This window comes from Dendrobates tinctorius, unplaced genomic scaffold (genome assembly GCF_039654945.1).
Source record: "Dendrobates tinctorius isolate UK_male_01 unplaced genomic scaffold, ASM3965494v1 ptg000043l, whole genome shotgun sequence".
Classification (NCBI taxonomy): Eukaryota; Metazoa; Chordata; class Amphibia; order Anura; family Dendrobatidae; genus Dendrobates; species Dendrobates tinctorius.
The window spans coordinates 23012645-23039213 of record NW_027361711.1 but is presented as its reverse complement, the minus strand read 5'-3'; the positions used below and the strand labels follow the sequence as shown (position 1 = coordinate 23039213).

Below are 26569 nucleotides of genomic sequence, written 5' to 3'. Positions count from 1 at the left end.
ATGGATCCCTCCTAAATGTCTATGATTCATACTTATCATATCCACATAACACAGACCTATAACCGCTATGTGTAGAAACAGTTGGATTAAGTCAATACATGCATTGTGGAAAGTTAAAAAAAATGTTTGTCTGCAAACCTTATGTCACTGGTTTACCATGGCAGAGAGAAGCCAGAAGCCTAGAAGCAGTCATCCTTCACATCAAACAGTGTAAGTTTCTTTTAGCAGAGCAGTGGTTAATCTGCTCAGTTGAGAGCTTCTGGAAGCTTTCCTGCGTTTAAGTTCTCAGCTGTGCACTATTAGCCACTCCCATCTCCTATACAATCTAGGCCCTGGCTAGCACTCATTGTCAGAGCAGCTTAGGCTTTATGGCTGGAGGTTGTTGGTGGTTGTTATTGGAGAGGGCGTTTGGTGGATTTATTTGTGACTGTTGCTAGGTTTTGAGTGTGTGATAATTCCATTTTTTCTCCTACGTTAGTTTAACCCCATCCTCCACTCCCCAGTGTTTACCTCTGTGTTTATGTATGCATATTTGTATGATTAGTTTTTTTTTTATCCCTGTTCGTATTACCTTGTTAGCCTGGTTGGAGTATTACGGTGCACTACTACTCCTCTCTTCCCTGGCTGGGGAAAGAGATCAGACTGAGGGTGAATTCAGGAGCTAAGGCAAGGTACGTGGCCCTGGTGTCTTCACCATCAGAAGAAATACAGGGAACATGGCGAGCTAGGGCACCCTCACGTTATTAACAGGGAAGGAGCCCCTGGTCCAGGGACACAAGACAACAGAGTTGTGACAATTTCTGATGACACATTCAAATTAACCTATCAATGCTTTTGTATTCAGGACCAGATTATAGGAGGAACATAACGGGCATAGTGTATGTGCTCACATGGCCAATATTCATGGGTCTAAAACAGCCTTTATGTCACAACTATACTTCCATACAATAGACATACTTCATTTATTAGGTTACTTTTTCTACAGTTATTGGGATGCCATTAGGGCATTAAAATGAAGAAGAGGATTGTGGCTCAAAGCTGGTAATATAGGGATCCATTCCAGCTGTTCATCCCAACCTATATGTTATCACAGGGCTGTCACTCCACAGCAGGTCAGCATGTCAACATTCTTCTATGAGGGTGAGCATATGGACATAGTGAAGTGTGGTAAGGGTTGCCTCTGTCATTGGTGCCAAAAGCAGTTCTTTGTTCTTGTACTTCGCTCCCTTCCTCCCTTATCCTTCTTCATGTGAACTGTTCACACTTCATGTACTCTTCCATGTTTTTTCCTCCATTGTGCTCTCCTTCCCCTTCATGCACTGTACACTGCTCTCCTACTGGTATGTTTCCACTATTTCCTTTGCACCCATTTTGTGTGCTTTTGATTTACCTACAAGTGATTTTCTCTTCTTTATTCTCCATTTTGTGATCTGCTTTTCATTATTCTAAAAAAAAACAAAAGGTATGAGCTAAGATATAAACTGGTGTGTATGCAGCATGTAAGCGCTCGTTCACACTAGCCACTAAACAGAAAAAAACAAAGACAGAAGCATATTAATTAAATGCCCTGCAGTAAATAAACAGCATAGTGCATGAAAATAATATTTGGTACTTAGGACTGTTTCACACTTACGTTTTTCTCGGCCGTTGGCAGCTGCCAAAAAGGCGGAGAACGGATCCGTAGCCGTGGAAACACCAACGGGAGCCACCAGACCGTTGGTGCGCCGGCATCCGCCAATGTGGGAAAGTTAAAGGAACCGCGCAGAAAAAAATTAAAAATACCGCCAATGTAGCGGGATGAAGAGGCCAGGCTATCGCGGGAATCTCCAGGTATCGCGGGATGAATAGGCTGGCGCATCATGGGAATCCCCAGGTATCGCAGGATGAAGATGCCGGCGTATCGTGAGGAGAGAGAGAGATATATCATCCAGCCAGCAGCGAGACTGGATTCAGGGTTAAACATGTAGCAAATGTCAAAAATGCAGATCCGGACACCAAAAAACGTTGCATTGTCCGTTCGGTGATCTCAGCAGACGCCAAAATTTCCAAATATGGATGCAACGGATGATTGTCAGTCAAAATCCGCCGATAATGAAAGTCAATGGGGAAAAAACGGATCCGCCAAGAAAAATGGCGGATCCGTTTTTTTTTTGCAAATCGGCGGATTTTGACTGATGGTGACAAACAGATGTGTGAAACAGGCCTTAGATTACATGTTATTTGCTAAAAACAATGCAAAAGCCATCCTGCTTCGTCACGGTGACTGTAATTTGGACAGTCCGAACTTTAATATTAAAATCCTTACCGTTTGTCAAATGACATGTATGTAGATAAGGGCTGAAAGGGACTGCGCCCAACTAGTGGACAACCAGCCAAGGGGGACCACATCAATAATGTCCAGCTCAAAAGAAAGGCGGGCCACACCTTTATATGCACATGATGGAAACAAACAGTTTAGTGGCTAGTGTGAACGTGCGCTATGTTTCTGTCTTTGGCTTTTTCATTATTCTACAATACACAAAATCAAATAAAAAATATGCCTTTTGGAATGAAATGATAAAATATGAAATATCGCTTTTGTTCTGAAAGTTCCAAATAATCCAGTTTAAAACTGGTTAAATAACTGATGAATTTGCAATATAAGTTTAGAGGAAAAAATGTATTCTGTTTTCTACTGCATGAAAAAACAAGAACAAAGAATCTGATGAACATATTAACATTGACATTTTCTAAATTTAGACCAAGACATTGGAGCAGAATTTGTCCATGGTTTTCTACAGTATTCCACAGTATTTTTCAAGATTCAGTGGTACAATTAAACCATCTACATGAATCCCTAGTGATATTTCTTGTTATTTGTTATCCGCAATTGTTTTATACTTAAATTAACATTTATGAAATGTAGAGCAAAAAATTCTAATTGTGTAAATTGAACTTAAAGTTTTATCTGTTTAATCATTCTCTTGTATTTCACATATATGTGTTATATTCAGAATTCGTTGCAGTCTTTATTGAGCAGGCTGAAGTCGCACATGTAGGTTTTTTTGGGGGTAGTTTTTTTTTATATAGAAAAGCGAGAGTTGAATTAAAAAAATAAATATATCAGTCTTTTCTTCATACCATTCTTTCCATTTGGATCCACAACAAAAATCCTGAAGAAGCGCCATATACAGAGCATTTTGAGAATTTTCAAAGGAGCAATATGTTAGGGCTGGTGGAACGCACCAAATAATAAAGATGGTATAAGGTGCGTTTGCAGCCCGGAGTCCACCGTCCAGAGATGTTACCTGCTGCTTGGTAATGGCGGACACTAAATAGCGGTAACAAACACACTCGGTTAACCTCACCTGGTTAGGGATGAGCGAGTAGTGTAGTATTCGGACTCGCTGTACTCGTTACGAGTACCTCCTAATGCTCGGGTACTCGTAACAAGTAGCAAGTCCAATGTAAGTCTATGGGAAATGCGATTAATGGGCGGGGACTGTGCGAAGACTGGGACAGGCTATGCGGGACTGCGCTGGCCTGTGCCGGGGCTGTGCGGGACTGTGCTGGCCTGTGCGGGGACTGTGCCAGGCTGTGCGGACTGTGCTGGCCTGTGTGAAGACTGTGCCAGGCTGTGTGGGATTGTGCTGGCCTGTGCGAAGACTGTGCCATGCTGTGTGGGACTGTGCAGGGCTTTGCAGGTACTGTGTGGGACTGTGCTGGGCTGTGCGGGGACTGTGCGGGACCTTGTGCGGGGACTGTGCGGGCTCTGCCGAATATTGCGAGGCAAGTAGTAAAATACTCGCAAGGATTCGAGTACCGCGAGTACCGAATTACTCGCCGAGTACCAAATCCTAACGAGTATGCTTGCTCATCCCTACACCCGGTGTAAAGGGGGCGAACCCTGTTGCTTCACAGGGCCGCAGTACCGCAGGGTGAATGCTAGTGTTCTGGTCACAGAACCCTGCCCCAATGACACAAGGTCAGAGTCCCTCTAGACCCAGTAGCGCTTGGCGCCGCAACTGCAGAGCCAGACAAAGACTAACAAATAGAATAACTGCTCAGAGAGCGTACAGTGCCGCACTGGCGGACGCCACTAACCACCCTAAATTTAGGGTCAGGAAAGCGCACAATCTGCGCACAGCGCTGCTGTGATGGGCGCTGCAGTATGCACTGTAATATCGTGCTTTGTGATGGATGGCACAGCCTTTTGCTAATAGCTCAAACACCCAACTCATGCAACAACGCTAGGGAGGGGATCAATCACCAGTCACAAACACACATCCACACATACACGAATATAATTTTATAATAGCGCATGGCTGGGCGGCCATGCGAACCATTTATAGTTGCAGGCTTCCGAGACCTTCCCTGTGATCCAATCGGAGCAGCTACAGGACCTGAGCATGTGACCTCTGACCTCCAATGAGAGGTCGTCCCACAGGCATGCTCAGTGGACCAAAAGAGGGACTTAGTCCCAGGAGCTGCTCGCTCCTGGCTAGTGCAGGTTGCTATAGCTGAACCAGGTATGGCAGCAGCAGCAACAACCACCAACCTGACAGCACTAGCTTGAGCAAGATGCTGGGATTTATGTCTCTGCTGAGCAGGACTCTCTGTGGTTGGGACTGAATGGGAGACCGCAGAATGCAAGGCTTGGGATTCCTCCTGTGCAGAGGAGGAGACCCGACGCCTAACACAATAGGCACTAAAATCACCATTTTTTTCTGAAGCACATGAATGTTTAAAATTGTGTGTAATACTATTAACACAATGAACAGCAGGTACATGGAAAAATGTGCATCAGAAGTGAGACTTGAGCAGGATGGTCAAAAGAATCTAGTCACCCACATCATTGCTCTTATCAATTGGAGTAGACCAGATTGTGGAGATGTTCAGGACGGCTGAGATTAAATGTAAGTGTGAAAAGGGCTACCACCAAGAATTTCAGGGCCTCACACTGGCAAAATTTTTGTGCCCCTTGAGACTCCTCTCAGGCTCCACCCCAGCTCCGCCTCCACCCCTCAAACCTTCCACAGTCCCACCGCCCACTTTTGGAAAAATTCCCCTTCTGCACCACATCCTCACCAATGACACATTAAGAGTTGTTATCGAACACCACATCACATATATAGCCATCAGCTTTTGTTTTGGCCAAAATAATTTTTAAGCCACCACAATGATAAGGTAGACTCTTTTGGCTGGACTCTACACTATTAAACATTTATTAAAGTGTCCAATGCTCTTTTTAGATATATTAATTTTGTAATTATTTTTCAGTTTTTAAAATAAACAATAATATCACACACAAGGGACAAATACGTCACACCATGACCAGACCACATATTACCACAACATAGTGTCTGAATAATACCACATACAAGGAACAAATACCACCACATCATGACCAGATCACATATTACTACTACATAGTGACTGAATACTACAATAGTGATCATTAATAAAAAAACACAATACTAATATTATTATAAGTGCCATTATACACATGAACTCTACATATAGTATACAGTGTCAGTGTACAGGTATTACATTGATCATCAGTGACTTTATACACAATATCTCTGTATATAGTGTACAGGTAATACAGGGATCACCAGTTACATTATACACAAAAGTTCTGTATATATTGTTTAGTGTATAGGTAATATAGGGCTCACCAGTGACATTATACACAGGAGCTCTGTATATAGTGTATAGGTAATACAGTGACTCAAAAGTGACATTACACACAGGAGCTTTGTATATAGTACATGTATTGTATAGTGTACAGGTAATACAGAGATCACCAGTGACATTACATACAAGAGCACTGTGTGGAGTGTTTAGGTAATACAGTGATCACCAGTGACATTACACTGGAACTTTGTATATAAGGCGTATAGTGTACATGTACAGTGCCTTGCGAAAGTATTTGGCACCCAAACACTCGCGGACACGGTACTCGGGCAACCCCAATTGGAGCCAATGATGGCTCTATCAGATATGGGTGACATCTCCCCCAACACTGGTCCCCCATCCCCCAACCTCAACCCCTACCCTACCTCATATCGAAACCATAATAACTTATTAATATTACTTGCACTCCCTCATCTCAATCTTTTAATTGTGCCCTCTGGAATCCACGGTCTGCTTGTAACAAGCTTCCTTTCCTACACAACTACTTTCTGAACAACTCTCTTAATCTGTTGGCCCTCACTGAAACCTGGATTCAGGATTCTGACACTGCCTCTCCTGCTGCCATTTCCTATGGTGGCTTACAATTCTCCCACTCCCCGACACCCACAAACAGACATAGTGGTGGAGTCGGCATACTCCTGTCCCCACAATGCACTTTCCAGGTCATCCCCCCAGTTCCATCACTCGTATTCCCTTCTTTTGAGGTCCACACCATCAGGCTTTCGTCCCCTCTCCCTCAGGGTAGCGGTCATATACCAGCCTCCAAGCTCACCCACCCACTTCCTTGAGTTTTCAGCCTGGCTGCCGCACTTCATGTCCTCAGAACTTCCAACCCTTATCCTGGGAGACTTCAACATCCCAATTAACAGCCCTAATTCCACATCTGCATCCCAGCTTCTATCACTAACCACCTCTCTAGGCCTCTCACAGCTTTCAACCTCTGAGACACACAAGGACAGTAACACCCTTGATCTGGTCTTTGTCCGGCTCTGCTCAATCTCCCACCTAAATAACTCACCGCTTCCACTCTCTGACCACAACATTCTCTCCTTCACACTCACAAATCCTCGCCCACCCCAGCTCACTCCTACCTACCACACAGTCAGAAATCTACAAGCCATTAACCCTCAGACACTTTCAGACTCTCTACACACATCACTGTCCCCAATCTCCTCTTCTTCCTGTCCTATTCTAGCTGTTCATCAATGACACTCTTAGAAGCACCCTTGACCAAGTAGCTCCCCTCACCCTCAGAACCTCCAAGCACAGAGTAAAACAGCCTTGGCTCACATCGCAAACTAAACTTCTCCAGCGATGCTCTAGGAGTGCTGAACGCCTATGGAGAAAAACCCGCACACCAGAAGACTTCATCCACTTCAAATTTATGTTAAGAACCTATAACGCTGCCCTTCACCTCACCAAACGGACCTACTTCACCACCCTGATCTCCTCACTAGCCAACAACCCCAAGAAGCTTTTTGACACTTTTCACTCCCTCCTCAGGCCAAAAGCACAAGACCCTATCACAGACATTTGTGCTGATGACCTGGCCTCCCACTTTACAGAAAAAATAGATAATATCCATCAGGAAATCTGCTCCCAACCACCAAGTGCTGTGACTCCCATCCCTTCCTGCATCTCCCCTGGCTCATTTTCCACATTTGATCCCATCACAGAAGAAGTCTCCAGACTCCTCGCTTCTTCTCGTCTGACTACATGCACTACCGATCCCATTCCCTCACATCTCCTCCAGTCTCTCTCTCCAGTCGTCACAACCCACCTAACTATAATCTTTTATCTCTCCCTCTGCTCGGGCATTTTCCCATCCTCCTTCAAACACGCCATCATTACTCCATTACTAAAGAAACCCGCTCTCGACCCATCCTGCACAAACAAACAACTACAGACCAGTCTCCAATCTCCCCTTCATCTCTAAACTTTTGGAGCGCCTTGTCTACTCCCGCCTTACCCGTTACCTCTCCACTCACTCCCTTCTAGACCCTTCACAGTCCGGCTTCCGCCCCCTACATTCGACTGAAACTGCACTCATCAAAGTGACCAATGACTTTCTGACAGCAAAACGTAATGGTCACCACTCTCTGCTCATTCTTCTTGACCTATCTGCAGCCTTCGATACTGTTGACCACCATCTCCTACTCTCTAGGCTCCAGTCACTAGGCATTAAGGACACTGCTCTCTCCTGGTTCTCTTCCTATCTCTCTTACTGCTCCTTCAGTGTTACAGTCATGGCCAAAAGTATTGACATCCCTGCAATTCTGTCAGATAAGATTCAGTTTCTTCCTGAATATGATTGCAAACACAAATTCTTTGGTATTATTATCTTCATTTAATTTGTCTTAAATGAAAAAACACAAAAGAGAATGAAGCAAAAAGCAAAACATTGATCATTTCACACAAAACTCCAAAAATGGGCCGGACAAAAGTATTGGCACCCTCAGCCTAATACTTGGTTGCACAACCTTTAGCCAAAATAACTGCGACCAACCGCTTCCGGTAACCATCAATGAGTTTCTTACAATGCTCTGCTGGAATTTTAGACCATTCTTCTTTGGCAAACTACTCCAGGTCCCTGATATTTGAAGGGTGCCTTCTCCAAACTGCCATTTTTAGATCTCTCCACAGGTGTTCTATGGGATTCAGGTCTGGACTCATTGCTGGCCACCTTAGATGTCTCCAGTGCTTTCTCTCAAACCATTTTCTAGTGCTTTTTGAACTGTGTTTTGGGTCATTGTCCTGCTGGAAGACCCATGACCTCTGAGGGAAACCCAGCTTTCTCACACTGGGCCCTACATTATGCTGCAATATTTGTTGGTAGTCTTCAGACTTCATAATGCCATGCACACGGTCAAGCAGTCCAGTGCCAGAGGCAGCAAAGCAACCCCAAAACATCAGGGAACCTCCGCCATGTTTGACTGTAGGGACCGTGTACTTTTCTTTGAATGCCTCTTTTTCTCCTGTAAACTCTATGTTGATGCTTTTGCCCTAAAAGCTCTACTTTTGTCTCATCTGACCAGAGAATATTCTTCCAAAATGTTTTAGGCTTTTTCAGGTAAGTTTTAGCAAACTCCAGCCTGGCTTTTTTATGTCTCGGGGTAAGAAGTGGAGTCTTCCTGGGTCTCCTACCATACAGTCCCTTTTCATTCAGACGCCGACGGATTGTACGGGTTGACACCGTTGTACCCTCAGACTGCAGGGCAGCTTGAACTTGTTTGGATGTTAGTGGAGGTTCTTTATCCAACATCCGCACAATCTTGCGTTGAAATCTCTTGTCAATTTTTCTTTTCCGGCCACATCTAGGGAGGTTAGCCACAGTGCCATGGGCTTTAAACTTCTTGATGACACTGTGCACGGTAGACACAGGAACATTCAGGTCTTTGGAGATGGACTTGTAGCCTTGAAATTGCTCATGCTTCCTCACAATTTGGTTTCTCAAGTCCTCAGACAGTTCTTTGGTCTTCTTTCTTTTCTCCATGCTCAATGTGGTACACACAAGGACACAGGACAGAGGTTGAGTCAACTTTAATCCATGTTAACTGGCTGCAAGTGTGATTTAGTTATTGCCAACACCTGTTAGGTGCCACAGGTAAGTTACAGGTGCTGTTAATTACATAAATTAGAGAAGCATCACATGATTTTTCAAACAGTGCCAATACTTTTGTCCACCCTCTTTGTTATGTTTGGTGTGGAATTATATCCAATTTGGCTTTAGGACAATTCTTTTTGTGTTTTTTCATTTAAGACAAATTAAATGAAGATAATAATACCAAAGAATTTGTGTTTGCAATCATTTTCAGGAAGAAACTGAGTATTATCTGACAGAATTGCAGGGGTGTCAATACTTTTGGCCATGACTGTATGTTCTCTGGCTCCACTTCATCTCCTCTTCCTCTTGCTGTCGGGGTACCTCAGGGCTCAGTCCTTGGCCCCTTTCTCTTCTCTCTCTACACAGCCCCAATTGGACAGACCATCAGCAGATTTGACTTTCAGTACCATCTTTATGCTGATGACACACAACTATACACGTCATTCCCCGACCTTACGCCCTCTGTACTACAGAACGCCAGTGACTGTCTGTCCGCAGTCTCCAATATCATGTCCACTCTCTATCTAAAACTCAACCTCTCCAAAACTGAACTTCTTCTGCTCCCGCCGTCTACTAACCTCCCTAAATCTGACATTTCCCTCTCCATGTGTGGCACCACAATAACACCCCGGCAGCAGGCGCGCTGTCTTGGTGTTATGTTTGACACCAATCTCTCCTTCACATCCCATATACAATCTCTTGCCCACTCTTGCCGCTTACACCTAAAGAACATCTCTAGAATCCGCCCTTTTCTCACCATGGAAACGACAATGTAGCATTCATCCACTCCCGGCTGGATTACTGCAACGCTCTATTAATTGGCCTCCCCGTCACTCGACTATCCTCTCTCCAGTCCATACTTAATGCAGCAGCCAGGGTTGTCCATCTGGCTAATCGGTACTCAGACGTGTCCGCTCTTTGTGAGTCATTACACTGGCTGCCCATTCATTATAGGATCCAATTCAAATTACTTGTTCTCACCCACAAAGCTCGCTGCGCTCCGCAAACGACTTTCGACTAACCTCTGCACTAATCCGTACCTCCCACTCCCGACTCCAAGACTTCTCCCATGCTGCTCCTATCCTCTGGAATGCTCTACCCCAAGAAATTAGGACTAACCATGATTTGCACAGTTTTAGGTGCTCCCTCAAAACACATTTGTTCAGAGCGGCTTATCACGTTCACTAATCAAAGTCATTCTATGTGTAAGGGTGTGTGTGTAGCCCATTCACTATCTTCATTCATCTTTCACTCCCTCAAGATGGCTGGACCATCATTATAAATACACCATTGTAAATACACACCTGTACTCTGTATCTCCCCCACCTCATTGTAGATTGTAAGCTCTCACGAGCAGGATCATCTTATTTCGTCTTATTTTGCTTTATTGTATTGTTAATGTTGTTACTTATGACTTGTGTTTTGAAACTGTTAAACTGTTAAACTGTAAAGCGCTGCGGAATATGTTGGCGCTATATAAATAAAGATTACTATTATTATTATTGTTATATGGGGGGCAGTTTGCTGTTCTCAGAGAGGCCTATAAACTCTATTTTAAATGACGTCCTTATGCCTCAAGTAACAAAGAGCAACGAATGGGGATCACAATTTCTGTCTTCCTGCATGACGCCCAAGCTGGGGCATTTTCTTTCCCATTTAACTTTGGAAAGTTGCGGAATTTTTTCATATATACGACCACCCTGACCGCCTCTCTCTGGTCAAATCTACACTATGTCTGCTTTGGCAGGGAGACCAGCTAGGGGAGGAATATTGTTCTGACTTCCATAAGTTGTCTATGTGTAAGAGTACGAGCAGGAACTCGGGGTGCAGTGACGGGATGCAGGCAGAGCAAGGGTTAACAGGTTTATTTACAGGGGAATACTCCACAAAGGGAGGTAAAGGGTTAAACAGGGGAGACAAATAGTACAGCAAATCAAAGGCTATTCTTAAAGGTGAAGAACTACGGTTCAAAATAACAGTGGTCCAATGTCAGGAAGTCCTTAAAATGCAGCTCCTGATGCGAACTCAATAGCGCCAACAATGGCTGGTGTGGTGTCCTTTTCAAGGGGGTCCAGCAAGTAAACAATACCCCTTCTTCTGGTAAGAGTGGTCGGTCTCCGGTACCTTCCACTGTCCCTAGTCCATGTACTGTAGTGGCTGAACATGGTAAGGGCCACAGTCCTGTACGAGCCCAGAGTGGCTCTGCAAGTATACGAAGGCCAAGTCAAGTCACAAGTGTCTGGGGCCGAAATTTACTAGCACAGTCAGGGTGTAGGTTACGGTCACGCTACCGGTTTCTTTCAGGCGGTTCACACACGGTACTCACAATCCTGAAGTGTCTGGTTCCTGGCTTTATGTCAGTCACAGGGCACACACTGCCCGTCTCTCGCTCTCTGGACCCCGCAGTTTGTGTCAGGTGACAGCTGGTCTGTGTGGGGCTAGTGCTCCCGGACGGAGCACTTCTCTCTCTTGCTGCTGCAACACCCGGACGTGTGCTGCGCGCTATTGGCTCTGCGGCTGCGTACCCGATACCAGGTCCCATCGGGCGTGCTTGCGCACAACCCGCAGCTCTGACTGCGCCCGCTCTGACGTCTCTATGGTCCTGGAGGAGCTGACCTAGAAGTTGCGGCTCACATTCCCTATATCATGCAGCCTCTTCCTGTAGGTGGCGCCGGATTATCGCTTTTGATTCCTTGCTAGGCCTTCTTGGTGCCTGAATGGTGGCTCTCTGTACTCGGGTCCACTACCTTATACTCTGGCATGCTTCCCAGCACATGCTCTGCTCTGTCTTGTACCCAGGCATGCTTCCCAGTACGTGTCCTGAACCATCATGTACCCTGCATGCCCCCATGTACTCACTGTATGCATTTCCATACCCAGCGTGGCCCGAGTACACGCTTTACATATTCCTGTACCCTGCATGCCCCTGTCTTCACCCTGCTAAACATCGTCTCTTGTGCCTCCTCCAGGACCATAGAGACGTCAGAGCGGGCGCAGTCAGAGCTGCGGGTTGTGCGCAAGCACGCCCGATGGGACCTGGTATCGGGTACGCAGCCGCAGAGCCAATAGCGCGCAGCACACGTCCGCACCCTATGGGACCTTAGCGCTGGATGTGAAACCAGAAGTGAGGAAGTCGGGCGGCATGCACCAGCTGTGGAGGTACGTGGTGAGAGCGGCATAACAGTTCAGAATTTGACACTGGCTGTAGCAGCACAGAACACGCTAACCCTGTTGATCTAATGGGGGTGGATGATGAGACGTGGAGGAAGGCCTGATTTAAAACTATGCCCAATTTAAAGGAGTCAGTCTCCTAGACTTGTAATGCCCATACACTTATGTATGGGCTGGCAAACATTTTCCCTGGGGGTAGATATCAACATAGTGTGGCCTTTTTTTGGGGGGCTTCATAAACACCTTGCAAAACAGTAACGTGGTTTCATATACAGTTGCTGCTGGGAAGGTGCAAGTTTTTTGTAAAAATATGGCGGACGAATCGTTGGATGAAGTGATCTGGAAAAGGGGTATGGTGATGACAGGAATGTGAAAGTACATGATTAATAACAGCAGTGGCTATGGGAGCTATGACATCCAGATTACAGCCAACAATGATTCGTCATTTAGCCACCATCAATTACCAGAATCAGTTTCATGCCCGTCAGAAGATTGGTGTACCAGATGTTCGTGTGAGACTCGCCCTAAGAAATGCCAGTCACAAATATGTTGCCAAACACGGACATGTCTGCATAAAGAGCAAAGTGCAACATGTTCGTGAGATACTGAATTTTATAAAGCAAATCAGTGTTGGAGGAAAACCAAATAAACTGATGGATGCTCGTGAAAAACTAAGTTTAAAGAGGAGTGCACCGTCCGTAACTGTAAACACACCCATGGCAGAAGCTTCTTCATGTTCACCCATACATATTACCAATAATATACAAATGTCACAGTCTAAAATTAATTGTCCGAGTGTAACCAACATTGTTAAAGGAATGCCACACAACCTACATAACCCCGACCCTTTGAAAAACCTGATTTCCTGTTTGCAACATATGGACAATGATGGTATTGATGACGACTTATAAAATTTCTACATCCACACCAAGAAGAAGATCACAGCTGCAAAAAATGTTCAAAAAAGGCAGTGAATATCTGGAAAATCATTTTCTCTAGGGCAAAGTTTACCTCTTACTAAAGTGGTACCGAATGAGGTTACACAGCTCTCAGGTGGACTCAGCGTGAGATGCTTGAAAGATGATGTATTCTGATTTGTCCATGTCCACTTTTTGAAAGCGAGCAGAAAAGAAGGATGATTAGGTGGGAAGATGTGTGATTTTGGTCAGTAAGGAGGTGATGTCAGGTGCAGATAGGTAGATGTGCGTGTCATCATCATAGTGATCATATTGCAAACCGTGCTATTACATCATCTGGCCCAGTCCGAAGGTGTAGATGGAGAAGAGTAGGGGTCCTAGAACAGAGCCTTGGGGAACAACGAATGACAGGTGTCAAGGTGAGGAGGTGGTGTGGTAGAGGGAGACTAGCCGATGAATGTCCCCCTACCAGTCTTCTTGTTCTTTAAAGAATCTGACGCTAACCCCAAAAAGGACATTTGCACCATCGGCTATTGCCACATCAGCAAGGGTAGCAAAACTACCAGCCTTACCACCACCAGCATGATCAGGCACATAGCAGCAAAGTAACAGACTTTGTTGGTTGAACACCAGGCTCCATGAACAGTGTCTGTGAGTGACACCACTGCTGTTGTGCGTGCAAGCCAATCCCATGTCCACAGTGCATGCGAAGATGCCACGTTCCCTGCACCTGCCGTTGACTACAGTCAAATAGCACCATCATCAAGCACGTCCACATCCTTGTCCAAGTGCAGCCTTCAGTTGTCCATACCCCAGTCATTGTAGCGTAAGCAGAAAGACGCAGCCAACTCCCCACAGGCCACAGTACTAAATTAACAAATTTCTCGTCTGCTTGCGCTCAAAATGTTGCATTTTAGTCTCGTGGGAAATGGATGCTTTCTGTAACCTGATGGCGGTGACCGTAACAAGCTACTCTGTCCCCACCCGACACTATTTCTCCCTGTCTGCCGTCAGGACATTAGACAAGCAAGCACGTGTCCCACAACATTACCCAGGCCATCAACAATGCTGGTACAAAGAAAGTGCACCTAACTACGGACCCGTGGACAAGTGCTTGTGGGGAGGGACAATACATCTCGCTGACGGCACACTGGGTTTGCGTAGAAGAAGTCATGAGCCAGTCAGACATTGGGAGACCATGCCACAGATGTATGGAGGAGATTGGTTGTGGAAGGCTTTGTATGTCATATTTAGGGTTTTGAATTGTAGCATATGGGCAATAGGAAGGCAGTGAAGGGCACAGCAGAGAGGAGAAGCTGGGGAATAATGGAGGGACAGTTGAATTACTTTGGCAGCAGAGTTTTGGATAGATTTGAGTGGGGCAAGAGTGATAGAGGGAGGCTAGAGAGTATAAGGTTGCAATAGTCGAGGAGGGAGATCATGAGGGTGTGCAAAAACATTTTTGAATTGTCTTGGAATGTACGGATCAAGTAAATATTTTTGAGTTGTAATGGGCAGGAGGAGGCAAGGGCTTCGATCTTAGCTTGAAAGAGAGGGCAAAGTCCAGTATCACTCCAAGGGCACAAACATGCTGGAATATTTGTCTTGGCATTACACAAGCACATGTCCCACAACATTACTCTTGCCCTCCACAATGCTGTTAATTGGAAAGTCAATCAAGCCACAAACATGTGGACAAGTGATTGTGATCGGTCACAAGCTGGAAGCACTGCAGCACTGCCAAATGAAAACGGGAACAGGCTGTGCTGAAGCTAATATGCTTCTGTGAGAAACCCCAAAATGCTGAAGAGTTTTGGACAGCTCTGAAGAGCATGCACATTGGTGGCTGAGATGGCTGAATCCACAGCCAGGCATGGTTGTGTATGACAATGGCTGCAACCTGGTGGCTTCTCTGTGGCGAGGCGAGCTCACGCATGTGCCATGCCTGGCTCATGCGCTTAACCAAATTGGTCAGCGTTTTTGGAAAAGCGACACAGAGCTGACAAGGAAAAGTGCAACGCTCAAAATACCCATTTTAGAAAGTTAGCTACAGCTTCATCCGCAATTGCCGTGATTCAGCAGTGCTTGCAGCTTATGGCTCAACGACTGGTGTGTGATGCCCCCAGCCCTTGGAACTCTACACTGCAGATGTTGGAAAGGAATTGTGAGCAGAAGAGGGCAGTTGGTGAATAGTCTACCATCATCAACAAGTTTGTCGGTATTCAGTTCTGTCTTCACAAATAACATGTGAGGAGTGGACATGGACGTCTGACATATGTAACAGCCTTCAAAACTTTGACAAATCCACAAAGGGGGAGAGAGTCAATGACACCATAATTATCGTCTCCATCCTGCTTATCTGTGTTCTAATTTGAAGATTGAGAGTTATTATAGAGCAAAAACATATTTACAGTTTAACAGTTTCAAACACAACAGTCCTAAGTAACAACGATAACAATAATCCAATAATTAAACCAAAAAAAAACAATCCTGCTTGTGACAACTTACATTCTAAAATGAGGTGGGTGAGATAACAAATTCAGGGGTGTATTTGCAAGAAGGTATTTAAAGTGATGTTTGTACAATGATATTACTGAGTTTATTTCTAAGTGTTGGAGGCCTGAGGACAAGGAGGAAAGCATGGTCAGTCGTACTCTAGGCGAGGACGCGGAAGTATTGACTGTTAGCAGTCTTGCACACATGGTTGAGTTTATGTTATGCTGCATTTCCTGTCACCCTTGCGTTATCAAAATTTTGCGTGATGGGCAATACTGATTGATGACACTTCTAGATCCACACTATAAGGAGAACTTTACATCTATTATTCCAGAGGCAGACAGGTGTACTAAAATGTTGGAGGAACAGAGGGCCCTTCTTGCGGAATTATTAAAAAAATTCACATCTGAAAACGTTGGTAGCAAAGGTTAAAGTTTGTTGGCCAAGCAAGGAGCACAGGTGAGAGAGACACAACTCCAATTCAGCAAAGGCAGTGGAACACTAGCAAAGTTTGGGGTGAGTTTTCTCAGACCCTCCCATCTCCCTGTCCCTGAGGTGCAGGGGACTCTCACATGGAGTGCAAGTTTTTGAAAATGCTGAGGAAGTACTTTGCTGACTGTACAATTGTCCTCTGTCATCAGGGCTGCCACTAGGAATTTCAGGGCCCCATACTGGCAAAATTTTCAGGGCCCCCTTGAGACTCCGCCCAGGCTCCAACCCAGCCTCGCCCTCCACCCCTCAAACTGTCCACAGCCCCACCGCTCTCTCTTGTAAAAACTCCACTTCTCACCAATCACACATTAACAGTTCCCATCTCCAGATCACACACATAGCCAGCATCTCTTGTTATGGCCAAAAGATTTTTTAAATCTGCCACTACAAGGTAGACTCTTTTGGCTGGGCCCTACTCTACTCTAACCTATTAAACATTTGCTAAAATATCCAATACAATTTAGGTATATTTTTTATTTATTTTTCTATTTTTAAAATGACCAATAATATCACAACCAAAGGGGCAAATACCACCACACCATGCCCAGACACCATATTACCACCACATGGTGACCAATAATACCACATACAAGGAACAAATACAGCCATACCATGTCCAGACCACATATTACCACCAGTGACAGAATAATAGCACACACAAGGGACAAATACCACCGCACCATGATCAGACCACATATTACCAGCACATGGTGACTGGATACTACAATACTGATCATTAATACAAAAAACATATTACTATCACCATAAGTGGCATTATACACAGGAGATCTGTACTTAGTATGTAGTGTCTGTGTACAGGTAATACAGTGATCACCAGTGACATTATACACAGGAACTCTGTATATAGTGTCAGTGTACAGGTAATACAGTGATCACCAGTGACAGTATACACAGGAGCACTGTATATAGTGTCAGTGTACAGGTAATACAGTGATCACCAGTGACATTATGCACAGGACCTCTGTATATAGTGCCAGTGTACAGGTAATACAGTGATTACTGGTGACATTGTACAAAGGCACTCTGTATATAGTGTATAGTGTCATTGTACAGGTAACACACTGACTCACCAGTGACGTCTCTAGGTAAAGTCCTTCATCTTTGCTTTTCATCTTTCATCCAGCACAGATCGCCATCAGGTCTTCCAGCCAGGGCTCCTCTCTGCAGGAAATAACACAGTTATCTAGAGCTCCACTTGCAAAACACATTACTTAATTTTTTCCCAACTTCTACACTACACCAGATGAAGAAAAAAAGGTGACATAGTGTCACTCTGCACAGTAACAGAACCTCCCCCCATTTAAAACAGTATCCTCAAAAAAATCAAATAAATACATCACTTCTGTAATAATATCCCTTAATTAGCCCCTATGGTAATAATATCCCCCCATCCTGGCTCCAGCCATATTTTCTCTCATCCTGCCCTCATGAGTATCCATTCTGCCCCCACATGATCTCCAGATCCTGCCCCATCTGTCTACATTGTATCCATCCTGCCCCATGATCCTGCACCATGTGTCTCCCATTCTGCCCCTGTGTCTCACATTCTGCCCCCTCCTGTGTCTCACTGTCACATTCTTCCCCCTCCTGTGTCTCAATGTCACATTCTGCCCCCTCCTGTGTCTTACTGACACATTCTGCCCCCATGTCTTGCATTCTGCCCCATGTCTTGCATTCTGCCCTCATGTCCTGCATTCTGCCCTCATGTCTCGCATTCTGCCCCATGTCTCGCATTCTGCCCCTCCTGTGTCTCACTGTCACATTCAGCCCCCTCCTGTGTCTCACTGTCACATTCTGCCCCATGTCTCATTCTGCCCCCATGTCTCACATTCTGCCCCCTCCTGTGTCTCACTGTCACATTCTGCCCCCATGTCTCACATTCTGCCCCTCCTGTGTCTCAATGTCACTTTCTGCCCCCTCCTGTGTCTTACAGTCACATTCTGCCCAATGTCCTCATTCTGCCCCTTGTCTTGCATTCTGCCCCCATGGCCTGCATTCTGCCCTCATGTCTCACATTCTGCCCCCATGTCCATTCTGCCCCATGTCTCGCTTTCTTTCCCCTCCTGTGTTACTGTCACATTCAGCCCCTCCTGTGTCTGTCATATTCTGCCCCCATGTCTTGCATTCTGCCCCCATGTCTCACATTCTGCCCCCTCCTGTGTCTCACTGTCACATTCTGCCTCCATGTCTTGCATTCTGTCTCCAGTTCTTCCATTCTGCCCCCATGTATTGCATTCTGCCCCTATGTCTTGCATTCTGCCTCCATGTATTGCATTCTGCCCCATGTCTTGTATTCTGCCCCCACGTTCTGCATTCTGCTCCCATGTCCATTCTGCCCCATGTCTTACATTCTGCCCCATGTCCATTCTGCCCCAATGACTTGCATTCTGCCCCATGTCTTGCATTCTGCCCCCATGTCTGCATTCTGCCCCATCATGTCTGCATTCTGCACCCATGTCTGCATTCTGCCCCATGTCTTGCATTCTGCCCCCATGTCTTGCATCTGCCCCCATGTCTTGTATTCGGCCCCCATGTCTTGCATTCTGCCCCATCATGTCTGCATTCTGCCCCCATGTCTTGCATTCTGCCCCATCATGTCTGCATTCTGCCCCCATGTCTCGCATTCTGCCCCATGTCACGCATTCTGCCCCATGTCACGCATTCTGCCCCATGTCTGCATTCTGCCCCATGTCTGCATTCTGCCCCATGTCTCGCATTCTGCCCCATGTCTGCATTCTGCCTCCATGTCTCGCATTCTGCCCTCATGTCTTGCATTCTACCCCATGTCTTGCATTTCGCCCCCTGTCTCCATATTTACCCCTGTGTGTCTCCAATCCTGCCCCCTGTCTCCATATTTGCCCGTGTGTCTCCAATCCTGTGCCTTGTCTTTGTATTTGCCCCGTGTGTCTCCAATCCTGTGCCCTGTCTCCATATTTGCCCCGTGTGTCTCCAATCTTGCCCCGTCTCCATATTTGACCCGTGTGTCTCCAATCCTGCGCCCTGTCTCCATATTTGCCCCTGTGTGTCTCAAATCCTGCCCCCTGTCTCCATATTTGCCCCTATGATTCTCCAATCCTGCCCCATGTCTCCATTCTGCCAGGGATACATACTGCCCCTTTCAAAAATAAAATCTTTCTTCTTACCTGACCTCGCTCCTGCGCTGAAGATGGAGCTGCTGCTGTGTGAGCTGAAAGGACCTATGGTGACGTCATCGTCATGTGATCAGGGGGCGGAGCTGATCAAAGCTGAAGGCCTGTGATAATGATGACGTCACCACAGGTCCTTCAGCACTTCTCTATCTTTCGAATGTCAGGCGCTGTGGCGGCTCTGCTGATGTGTGCGCTGCAGGCCCGGCCACAGCGCACACTTGGTGCCCGACCGCAGCGCACACTTGCGGCCCGCCCGGCACCCCTATGATGCACAGCACTTGGGGCCCGATGACTGGCAGCACAGGAGCGGGGACCCTGATCTGCAGGCACCCTTCTGTACTGCTGATCACCGGGCCCCATACAGCAGTAAGGGCTGTCATGCCCTGATGGCGGCCCTGTCTGTCATTCCTCTGTCTCTGTGCCTTCTAATTATTGACTATCCACATTGAACTGGCTCTCTCTACTGTGCACGTGCACTGTACTCACAGTCAAGGAGCGCATGGCGCTTCGCTCTCTGGCGGTTACTGGCCAAACAGCGCCTTGGTAAATGGCAGTACTGCTTTTAGTGGAGGTAGACAATGGGAACTGTCCTTTGCAGTGCCACTGCTGTAAGGATAGAGCACGCTACTCAGTCTCCTATACACTGCTTGTCCAATCCAAAAATCTTTGATGTCTTCCCCGATTTATCTTAAGCTGGCCCCATGCCTCTAGGTCACCGGGTCTGTCTGCTGCATTTTGCCGCAGTGTCGCGCTTCGAGTGCACAGTGCACTGACCCCTTCACCTCCTCTTCAGCCTGCAGCTCAAAAAGGTAGCAAATCAGGCACAAGCTGGAAGCACTGCCTAATCAAAGCGAGAAAAGGCTGTGCTGAAGCTAATATGCTTCTGTGGAAAACACCACACTGCTGAAGAGTTGTGGACAGCTATAAAACAGCAGGCATATCGGTGGATGAGACCGATGAACCCACAGCCAGGCATGTTTGTTTGTGACAATAGGTGGAACCTGGGGGCTGCTCTTTGGCGAGACGAGCTCACACACGTGCCATGCCTGGCTCATGCGCTTAATCGAATTGGTCAACCTTGTTTGAAAAGTGACAGAGCTGGCAGATCTGCTGTTAAAAATACAACGCTCTAAATACCCATTTTAGAAAGTCAGCTACAGCTTCATCCGCCCTTGCCGTGATTCAGCAGCGTTTGCTGCTTCTGGCTCACCGACTGGTGTGTGATGCCCCCAGACCTTGGAAATCTACACTGCAGATATAGGAAAGGATTTCTGAGCAGAAGGGGGCAGTTGGTGACTATTCTACCAGCATCAACAAGGTTGTCGGTATTCAGTTCTGTCTTCACACATAACATCTGACGTGTGGACATGGATGTCTGACATGTGGACCATCCTCCAAAACTTTGAGGAATCCACCAAGAGGGTGAGCGTCAATGACACGATAATTAACATCTCCATCTGCTTATCTGTGTTCTAATTTGAATATTGAAAGTTATTACAGAGCGAAAACATATTTACAGTTTAACAGTTTAAAACACAATGGTCCTAAAAAACAGCGATAACAATAATCCAATAACTAAACCCAAATAAAACTACCCTGCTCATGACAGCTTACAATCTACATTGGGTAAATTATTGTTATCGTTGATACTTAAACAAAACAATCCTGCTCGTGACAACTTGCAATCTAAAATAAGGAGTGTTGCCTGTTCGCAGTCTTGGACGCATTGGGCTGACTTAATGTTGCGCTGCATTTCCTGTGACCCTCACATTCTAAAAATTTTCGGTGATGCTCATTACTGGTTGGTGACACTTCTAGACTCACGCTACAAGGAGAACTTTCAATCTCTTCTTTCAGAGGCAGAGGTGTACAAAAATGTTGCTGTACCAGAGGGCCCTTATAGCAGAATTACTTAAAAAATTCCCATATGAGAACGCTGGCAGCAGATGTCAGAGTTTGTTGTACAACCAAGGAGTCCAAGCGAGAGAGACAGAAGTACAATCCAGCTCAGGCAGGGGAACAGTGGCAAAGTTCTGGGACAGTTTTCTCAGACCCTCTCATTGTGCCAGCACAGAGGCAAGGGATGCTGGCACAAGAATTGCAATGTTTGGGAAGATGCTGAGGGAGTACCTTGCAGATTGATCAAACCTCCTCCTGGATACCTCTGTGCCTTTTAATTATTGGGTGTCCAAGCTGGACACTTGGCATGACTGGCTCTCTACACTTTGGAGGTCCTGGCCTGCCCTGCTCCTAGCGTTCTGTCAAAGCGGGTTTTTAATGCCACTGGTGGAATTATAACAGATAATCGCATCAGCCTGTCAACTGACAATGCTGACAGGGTAACTTTTATAAAAATGAACAAGGGCTGGTTTGGGCAAGACTTCTGTACACCAATGAATGAAAACAGTGAAACATAAGCTCAAATACATTGTCTTTTTTTGTGGAGGTGTATTCTCATGCTCCTCTTCACAACCACAAATGGGTATCCGCTTCCTGATATGACCTGTTTGGTGTTATCCTCCTCCTTATCCTCATTCTCATCATCCACAACCAGTAGAACACCAGGGTGAACGTATTCCATGATGCAAAAATCACTCAATTTTTGTGCAAGGGTGTTTTTGTGAAGCCCGTTACTAATTTGAAACCAAAACAAATGTTACTCCCCCAGGGGGGAACTGTCATAAAATGAGATGTACGTATATTCTTCTCATTTATTCTTACATTTTCCAGTTTTACTATCTCTGGACCATCCTCTTAGGACCTAGTATTCACCTGTACAATAGAAAATATTGAAATACTATTATGTTATATTTTAATTTATATCCTTGTCTCTGAGCTGTTGCTAAGGACAAACATATCTTGTTGGACACATTCTGGCTTCATATCTATGAACCTGTGTTTGTTATTTTCTTTCATAGGTGGATTCAAAATTTTTATTTATTTGTATGATTTCAGTTTGATTTATCATTATGCCTCCTCATTCTCCGCCACTAAATCACCAGGGTTAACATGTTCTGTGCTGCTACAGGCATTTCATTTTTTGGCAAGGATGTCTCTGATGCCCATAGTATATTTTGTAAAAATGTACCCCCATGGGGAAATGTTTGTCAGCCCAGGCACTGCTTGTATATAACAAGAGTGACAGACTGACCCAAAAAAGGGAATTTAGGCCTAAATGCCTCAATTTTAGCACACGGATGTATGAGGCGTGTCAGAGATAGACCCCACTGTAAAATGTGGCCTCTTTTTAAAAATAATGCAACATAGTGCTGTATATAACTTGAGTACCAGACAGGAAATCACTTCGGGTACCGACCTAAAATCCACAAATTTTTATCACACGGACATATGAGGCTTGTCACAGATATACCACACTGTAAAATATGTTTCTTTGTTTTTGGCAGATGCGAACGACTGCTGGATATAACAAGAGTGACAGACTGCCCAAAAAAAGGAATTTAGGCCTAAAATGCCTCAATTTTTGGCACACGGATGTATGAGGCATGTCAGAGATAGATCACACTGTAAAATGTGGCCTGTTTTTTAAAATAATGCAACATAGTGCTGTTTACAAGTACAGTTTCACCCAGGGCAAAAAAAGAAAACCACCGTAAACTGGCAAAACTTTGAGCACACACAGATACAGTATGAGCTGGCACGGAGATACTACTACGACAAATGTGTGCCCTGCATTTTTTTATTTTTGACCTAACTAGTGCTGTATATAAGTACAGTTTCACCAAGGAAAAAAAAGAAAAGTGCCGTAAACTGGCAAAACTTTGAGCACACACAGATATGAGCTGCACGGTGATACCACTACGACAAATGTGTGCCCTGTTTTTTTATTTTTGTGCTAACTAGTGCTGTATATAAGTACAGTTTCACCCAGGAAAAAAAAAAGAAAAGCTCCGTAAACTGGCAAAACTTTGAGCACACACAGATATGAGCTGCACGGAGATACCACACCAAAAATGTGTGACCTGCATTCCAATTACACCTGGGGCTAGCTATATACGGCTAATATATCCTAGAGGCAGCAGCAGCACCAGAACACAGGAAGGGAATGGACCCTCTTGATGTATGCAATGATCTATATACACACATACAGTGCCTGGAGGCCTTGCACTGATGTGTATAGCGCTATGTACACTACCCTGCCTACCTAACACTGGAACCTATGTACTCTGGAATTAGTCCTTAGAAGGACTGTTGCTTTAGGTGGATGAGAGTATTCAGGATGGTAGACCCCACACTAACCAATAAATCCTCAATTCTGACCCTATATTGGCAGCACCTCTCCCTACACTCTTTCATTCCGGAGCTGAATGCACCAAGCAGGACGGAGTCAGGTCTCTTATACCCCCTAATGATGCTATGTGGCCAGCCAATTACTGCACGACCACAACAAAAATGGCTGCGGAGTTTCATTGCCTGGCAGACAATCCCTGCAGCATTACTGGGTCTCTAAAGTCCACCACAATGCTGGGTGGAGACCTGAGTTCCCGCCAACTAATCCCGGAAATGCTCAGTGCTCAGCGAGCACCGAGTAGTGGCGAGCACTGAGTAGTGGCGAGCACGTTCGCTCATCACTAATGCTTAGACATGCACATAAAGACATTCTTATAGACACACTTATAGACACACACAGACACGCATGCAGTCATGCTCGCAGACACACACATATACTCAGACCCATACACAGGTATATACACATGAAGGCATATACACATTTGAAGACTTATATACAAAAATTCATATAAAATTCATATATACTATACAGACATATACATATACAGAAACATATATGTACAAACATATTTTTAGGGGAGTTTTTTTACCTTCCCTCAACTTGTCTCTGGCCCACATGCTCCCGATATAGAAGGGTTAATGTTTTTCCTCTCTGTTCTCAATTTAGTTGTATATTACCCAGCCTTATTGTGTCATAGTCAAGGATTTTATACTTCTCTTCTCATATGGAATGTTTTTAAGATTTTGAAAAAACTTATTATGGGTACATAGTAAATAAAGTCATCATGACCTGGGCAACAGACTAACAGGGGTGGGGGATACATGGGTTACATTGCCGTACGTGATGTAAGAGACAGCATTCTTGTGTGAATAAACAGAAATTGACTTGCTCACAAGAGTGCATTCTTTTTTCCGAGCGCTCATTATTTGAGGGCCTTATCTCTTAATTCAGCCTCATTGGTGATCCAGCATATCTGACTTTGGGTCAGAACAAAAACTGTTTCAACATGAGGCTGTGGTAACCAACCTATTCGGAAGCCATATGTGGGCGTTTCCTGAGAGATTGAAAATTCAAATTCCAGCCGTAGCAATGTAAGAAGCTTTTTTTTTATATTTTTGTTTTTGTTCTTCCAATCTCTCTTGATCTCTCCATATTTCTGGGTAAAGGCTGTTTTGTGATTGTATGTCCATATGAGAGTTGAAATATAGAGTAATAAGATAATAAGTAGAGATGGGCGAACCCAAACAGTAAAGTTCAGCGTCTGTACCCAAACACCTTCTGTTCGGCATGGACACAAAAAACAGACTTCACCAGGAACTCCATGTTACTGTTTGGGCTGGACCCCCAAACACCGGGTGTTTGTCACGCTGCCATGTGCATGACAGAACAGCAAAATCCGCTTCTGATGAGTATTAAAATCATCAGCGCTAGTCAGATAGCTGCGGTTCCCACGCTGTCAAAAGACAGCGTGAGAGCACAACAGCTGTGATCAGAGGTATAAAGTTTACGTCGGGTCACTGGTGTCAGCTGATGGGACTACTGCTCCCATCAGACAACACCTGCTGGAGCTAATAAAAGTGAGAGCAGGAGCGGCCGAAGGGAGTATTCAGAGCTGTAAATAAATAATTTTAAAAAATGGCATAGGTTTCCCCATATTTTTGATAACCAGCTAAGCAAAATTCATAGCTGGGCACAGCAGCCCTCAACTGTCAGCTTCAGTAAGGCTAATTATCAAGAATAGAGGGGTCAGCACACCTTATTTTTTAATTATTTAAATAAATAATTTAAAAAGAGGCGTGGTGTACCCCCTGATTTCTGACAACCAGCCTTGCTAAAGCAGACAGAGGTCAGATTATTCAGATCATTCAGTGATCTGCCCTTATAGTGAATATAGTGAACTACCTTGGTTTCATTACCCTGAGAAGGAGGATGAATTTCTTGCAGAAATAGATTAAGGGTATATTTCCACGTAGCGGATTACATCAGTATTAGCTGCGGCTTGACCGCTGCGTCCTGCCACAGCATTTAATCCGCAGCGTCTCCGCAAGATAAACCGACTCTATGGGTACCTTGCGCTGATTCTGGAAGTGTTCAATGAGCACAACCAGAATCACCGTGCGGACAGAAGGAGTGGGGCTTTGGGTGGAGCGGGGTTTCCGCTCCGTCCAAAGTGCTAGGAAGATGGTACGTGGAAACGTACCCTTAGGCCGGGGTCACACTAACCGACGCAAAATACGGTCAGTATTTTACATGCGTAATACGGATGAATGGCCCCTAAACAGTGCTCCATATGTCATCCGTAATCAAGGTGTGGTTGCGTATTTTGCGCATGTAAGCATCCGTATGTAATCCGTATGGCGACATTTTCTCGCGGGCTTGCAAAATGGACATATAATGGAGCCCTATGACAGGGTTTCTAACAGAAACCAAAGAATAGATATAGACACACAGAATGCATATATATATATATGTATTCTATATGTATATATCTATTCTTTCGTTTCTTTATTAAACCTGTCAGTGTGAGTTTACTGTATCGTGCACTGAATTGCCGGCTTTGCTAAAAGACACCTGGTGCGTATTTCTCGCAAGTCACATGTGTGGTCCGTGTGTAATCCGTATTTTTTGCGCACCCATAGACTTGCATTGGCGTACTATGGCCGTAGTACGCTGACAATCGCAGCATGCTGTGAATGGCACGGACCGTAGAATACGACCGAGAAATATACGGCTGGTGCGAGTGACCCCATAGAGAATCATTGGTCCGTGTCTAATGCGTGCTTTTAGCGCCTCT

The 26569-nt window shown here is 45.2% G+C and overlaps 1 long non-coding RNA gene across 1 annotated transcript in view; it reads right to left on the bottom strand.

Moving 5' to 3' along the window:
• Positions 1 to 974: 974 nt before the first annotated feature.
• Positions 975 to 26569, bottom strand: part of LOC141089021 (uncharacterized) — a 75121-nt gene continuing 49526 nt past the window's right edge. Inside the window, exon 3 of the long non-coding RNA XR_012232139.1 lies at positions 975 to 1445. This is a non-coding gene — a long non-coding RNA (uncharacterized lncRNA). The remainder of the gene's footprint in view (positions 1446 to 26569) is intronic.